This window comes from Cynocephalus volans, chromosome 7 (assembly GCF_027409185.1).
Source record: "Cynocephalus volans isolate mCynVol1 chromosome 7, mCynVol1.pri, whole genome shotgun sequence".
Taxonomy (NCBI): Eukaryota; Metazoa; Chordata; class Mammalia; order Dermoptera; family Cynocephalidae; genus Cynocephalus; species Cynocephalus volans.
Genome location: NC_084466.1, coordinates 143,967,890 through 143,973,538, shown reverse-complemented (window position 1 = coordinate 143,973,538; position 5,649 = coordinate 143,967,890). Strand labels below are relative to the sequence as shown.

General features: G+C 34.7%; 1 long non-coding RNA gene across 1 annotated transcript; it reads right to left on the bottom strand.

Moving 5' to 3' along the window:
• Nucleotides 1–1,007: 1,007 nt before the first annotated feature.
• Nucleotides 1,008–5,019, bottom strand: LOC134382451 (uncharacterized). The gene is made up of 3 exons (XR_010024076.1): nucleotides 4,932–5,019; nucleotides 3,692–3,785; nucleotides 1,008–2,242 (listed from the first exon to the last, which is right to left on the bottom strand). It is a non-coding gene; the product is annotated as an uncharacterized LOC134382451 (long non-coding RNA).
• Nucleotides 5,020–5,649: the final 630 nt, after the last annotated feature.

Below are 5,649 nucleotides of genomic sequence, written 5' to 3'. Positions count from 1 at the left end.
ATACTGGATGCTGATGAGGGCTGCTTTACATACTGCAAGGCAGATTTCAGAGTGTAGGAGTTTGGAAATACAGTTTGTCTGTCAGTTCAGTGATCCTCCCTGATTGTATCTGCTCCTTAACAGCTGACAAGATAAGAAACAAGCACAAAATATCATAAAGGTCTAGATGTATTCCATGCATCATGAAAAAAACCTTATAGTAAAGAGCCGTATATTACTTGGAAATTGTTAAGACTGAGGCCATTAATCTGTAAATCTGACTATTGAATGCTGGATAGTCCATGATTTTTTATAAACCTTCATTTTAATGGAGTTTTAAAATATCCTAAGTAAGGTTTTAATATACATAAAGGATATGTCAAATATTTTTCATTGTCTAATCATAAGAAAAAAAAGGGAGGGAAGTGAATATCCAGTTATTTTTCTCAAGATCCTTTTAAGTCTAAATTTTCTTACCTAGTTAGCAGTTCAAAATATAAATGAATTAGCCAGAGATTGGAGTTACACAAAATTATTTCCAGTAACAAGGTTGCACTTGGTTAACTAAAAGCATTTTAAATAACTTTCTGAGTCCTATTAAAATTCTGTTTCTGTAAATGTACAATTTGAGTTGGTTTGTAGTGTCTCATTCTAAAAAATTATGAAGTCCAAAGGCATAATTCACAAACTATAATTTTAAAATAAAATGAAAAAGACTTTTCACATATATTCCAAATCACAGACTCTTAGAATGGCTCAGATTTGGAGGTCATCTGGTTCCATTTCCCACCTGATGTGACAAATACTTGGATCAACTACCTTACAAGACTCTATCTGAAGACATTCACTGGCAGAAAACACAGTGCTTGCTCTCCATGGCATGATAATTCAATGTTTTGAGAATTTACTAGTTGTTAGTCACTGTGTTAAGTGCTTTTCTAACGTTATCATAAAATAATCCTGTGGGGTATTGTATTAGTCTGTTTCTGTTGCTTATAACAAAATACCTGGAACTGGGTGGTTTACAATGGAAACAAAATTTATTGCTTACAGTTCAGAGGCTGGGAAGTCCAAAGTCCAAGAAACACATCTGGTAGTGGTGACAGTGACCCAGGGTCTCACATTGCAAGATGGTGTAAGAAAAGAAAAGCAAGATAGTTCCTCACGCACTCTCCTTTTAAAGCCCTCAGAACCATGCCCCTTACCACCATTTTTAATCTATTCACTATGGTATGGGCACGGTCCTACAATCTAATCACCTCTTCAAGGCCCCACCATTCAATTACCCATAATAGGATTTCCCGCCCTCCTAACAGTCATGGTGGGGGCCAAATTTCTAACATATAAAACTTGGGGGACCCAACCGAAGCTTCAATGAGTTTGGGGGGACATTCAATCCTCTACAGGTATGAATAGCCAGTTGTACACACAGGAAACTCAATGTTGATGGAGATGAAGTCATTTGCTCAAGGCCTTTCTGTTGTTAAGTGACAGTATCAGGCCAGCTGGCACAGAGTTGGTGTTTTGTACATGACACTATGCTGTGTGACAAACTTATTCTCATTTTACATTTTCATTCATATCATTATTCTAAGATAACCATCATAGGTTCCCCCTACCCCCAACAAACATTTATTTATTCAACGCTTTCTTCTATTTCTCCTCATTACCCTTCTGGTTATCTTTTCAGGATGCACACAAAGCAAGCCATGTTACTGGGGGAAACAGAAGTAACCTTAACTTTGCTGTAAAAAATTATTACAGTATTAATTTGTAAAAATTCAAACAATACAAAAATATATAGGGTTAATAAATACTAGTTCCTCTCTATCCCCTTCCCTAAATTCAACTCTATATAGTTATTAGGAGTTTGCTGTGTCCTATTTTTCTATTTTTTGTATTTCTTTATATATATTTCCATGTGTATATACATGTATATATACATATTTCCCACATATATGCAGGAAGTCCTTGCTTTGAACAATTTTGATATGCACAATTTAGTTACTATGGCTTAAATACCACCAGCCCCACAACATGACTCAAATTTCAGTTACCATGACACATTAACTGTAATTACTAAGTATAAACTTCACTTAGCTCTTCAGTCCACAAATCACTATGTAATAACAGACATGCTCCATGATCAGTAACCAAAAATGTCACTTCTTTCAAAGTCGGTCAGTGACCAGTCACACTGTCCATCTGTTATTCAGTTCATGCACAGACAGCAAAGCATGTAGTTGTACTGCTTTCTTGTTTCCTAGTGATAGAACCACATGACATTTTTCAAACATGGAGAGTCAAAAGAGGAAATTGGCCAACAAAGACAAAAAGTACAGCAAAGAAATAAAAAGTAATCACACTGGAAGTAAAATTTGAGGTGACCGTGGGAATGCTGATACGGTCACTGTTTGATAGACTCTAGATATGAAGCCAGAAGAACTTAGTGAAGGTAAGCTTATCAACATAAATGAGGAAAGTGGTTGTAATGAAAAGATGATGTCCCAGAAAAGTGATGCTGGCATAAAACTTTACATTAAAGAAATCTAGGAGATATTTCACAACTTGAAAGCACAGAAGACAGGAGTACGACAAGTTACCACAGCAACTTGTTCTGTACTGTAAATTACATCAAGAGAAGCAAGCACTGTTCAAATACTCTTGGGTAAGTTTTCTGACAAATAAAAACATGAATCATGAATTCTCAATATTTGTAATGTTTTAAATTATGGTGTACTAAATATTAGCTTGACTGTTCATTTCACTTCCCCATACATTTGTAATTGACAGAGTTTTTGTTTTAACTAACATTTTTACAGCTCATGGAGCAATCATATTTCCCCCATTGATTACTGAAACAGCTTTGCAGTTTCAGTTTACATGGTCATTTTTATGTTCTTGCATTACTGTGCAAAGCAATGACTATTTATGTGCACATCCATGTACATATATGAGTATGAACAGAACTACTCAAAAAATAAAAAATAGGGTATTCAAATTAATCCTGAAACTTGTGTTTTTCACATAACATGTGAGTACATGTCTATAATTTTTTTTTTTTTTTTTTTTTGTCTTTTTGTGACTGGTAAGGGGATCGCAACCCTTGGCTTGGTGTCGTCCGAACCGCGCTCAGCCAGTGAGTGCACTGGCCATTCCTATATAGGATCCGAACCCGCGGGGGGAACGCCGCTGCGCTCCCAAGCGCTGGACTCACCCGAGTGCGCCACGGGGCCGGCCCTCTATAATTCTTTTTAATGGCTGCTTTGTATTCCATTGTATGGATGGACCATTGTTTATTTAATATTTCCCTATGGATAGACATTTAGGTTGCTCCCAGTTTTTCACCACTACAATGCTGATACACTTTTGTGCACATATGCAAGTATTCCACTAAACCAATTTTTACAAGTGCAACCACTGGGTCAGTAAATAAGAAAAATGTTCAACGTCACTGGTGGTCATGGCAATGCAAATCAACACAATGAGGTAACATCTTACATTTGAATGGCAACAATTCACTCTGACAATACAATGTTGGAAAGAATGTGGATCCACTGGCTCTCCTATGCAGTACTTTGCCAGTATGAGTGTAATTGGTGGAACCACATTGGAAAACTATGGCCTAATGGCCTCTGCACTTTCCACAGGTGGGTGTATGACTTGGGTTATCGTCCTCATTCAATTGTGAGGCCTGGACTCCCCTGTTTACCTTGTTGCCCTTTTCCTTTCGTTTTCTTGTCTCTCCTCCCAACTACAACACAAGCTCGAGAACAGGACCCTGTTTAATTTGTTCATCACTGGACCTGGAATAGAGGATAAAACAGGTGCTCAATAAACGGCTGAATGAATTTGCATTTCTTGATTTAGTGGGATTGAACATCTTTTCATTATTGTATGTCTTAGGTGAATTGCAAGCTCATATTTTTTCAACTTTCTAATCAGGATGTCTTCCTCATTAGTTTATACGAGCTCTTCATATATTATATACACATTAATCCTATGTCCATTTTATGTTTTCAAAATATTTTCTTTCAGTCTGTCATTTCCTTTTAACTCTTTATTTCTGTTCTCTTTTCTTATATATATGCCTAAAATTTTTATGTAACCATACGTGTCAGTCTTTCCAATTACTGCTTTTGGGTTTTAGGTCATTCTCAGGAAAGCCATCCTCACCCCCCCAAACTATAGATGTTCTCCTTTATCTTCTGGCATTTTTGTGATTTTGTTTTTATGTTAAGTCATTGATTTCTTTCAAATTCTGAGTATAATGTCAGGTAGAGATCTAATTTTTGTGGTTGTTCTTTAATACCATTTACTGAATAGGTCACCCTTTCCTAAAATATATTTTAAAAATCTCTGTAGTAATTATGATTACATGATTTGGTTGTGAAGCATTTGCTTGCAGAGTTTTTTTTTTTTTTTTTTAAACTAAGTATTATGCTCCTCATTTCCCCAAAAGTTCAAATAAATCATGGCTTACAGGTTTCTAAGTAGTAAAATTTTAATCTCATGATATACTTAGAAAGCATAATAAAAACAGAAATATAGCTTTAGAGAGAAAATATTTAATACATTTCATGAAAAAAAGTACAAAGCTTAGAAAAGAGGTGTAAGGTTTTTGTGTACAGTATAAACACATTCTTGCTTTCCATGATCAAACGTATCACACTTCTTTTGAGTTGGTAAAGAAGGCCACTGTGCTCTCAGTCCAATCTTCTGTTAACACATGCACTGGAAAAAGTCACTGAAGAATACAGTCTTGAAATAAAAGTAGAAATACAGTATTGTATAAAAATATATTAATCTATCTACATGAAACACTTTAAAAATTCACACCAAGTAAACTCTTTTAGAATTAGACCATGTCTAGAAATATCCATATATGAATTTGTAAATTGTATTTTCATTGCATTTTTAATCACTGAAGAAAAAAATAAATATAATCAAACCTTTGAAATAACAGATGTAAATTCAGAACAGCAGACCAACTCTATTCTCAGAAATAAAATCACATACTTCATAGACAAGACAGATGGGAGAGTCTAAGTCTCTAAAATTTGACAAATTTATGAAACATTACAATTTGAAACAGTGATATATATATATATATATGTATGTATATATATATTTATTTATTTATATCAGTCACACAGCAAACCTTGATGTGTCCACAATAAAGTAATGACATGTGTCATAAAGTAATGACAGCAGTTACATTTCTGAACTGACTCTCAATGTACCCTAACAGTGAGAATTCAAACTTTTTGAAAGTATTAACCTATGTAAAATATGATTAGGAAGGTATACTTCAAAGCAGAAAGAGATCAATTTGAAGTTACATATGGAGTTATTCCCCTCCTATAAAAATCGAGATATTATGAATTATAAAAAGAAAACCCACCACATCAAAATCATTCTGCCATATATGTTTTTTGTGTTAGCATAGTTCCTCACTGAAACTTCTACAGAAACTATTACTGTTTTTAAAGAGAGGGAAGGCTAAGGTGTGGAGAGGAAGTGGTAGTTTATTTTTTATAGGTAAATTTCAATGATGAATATCACAGGCATGTATGAACAATACATTTCAACTCTATACAAACAAAACTTTGCCAGCATTTTGAAAAGTGTAATGAACACAACAGGTAGCCCCTCCTGTACAGACTCACA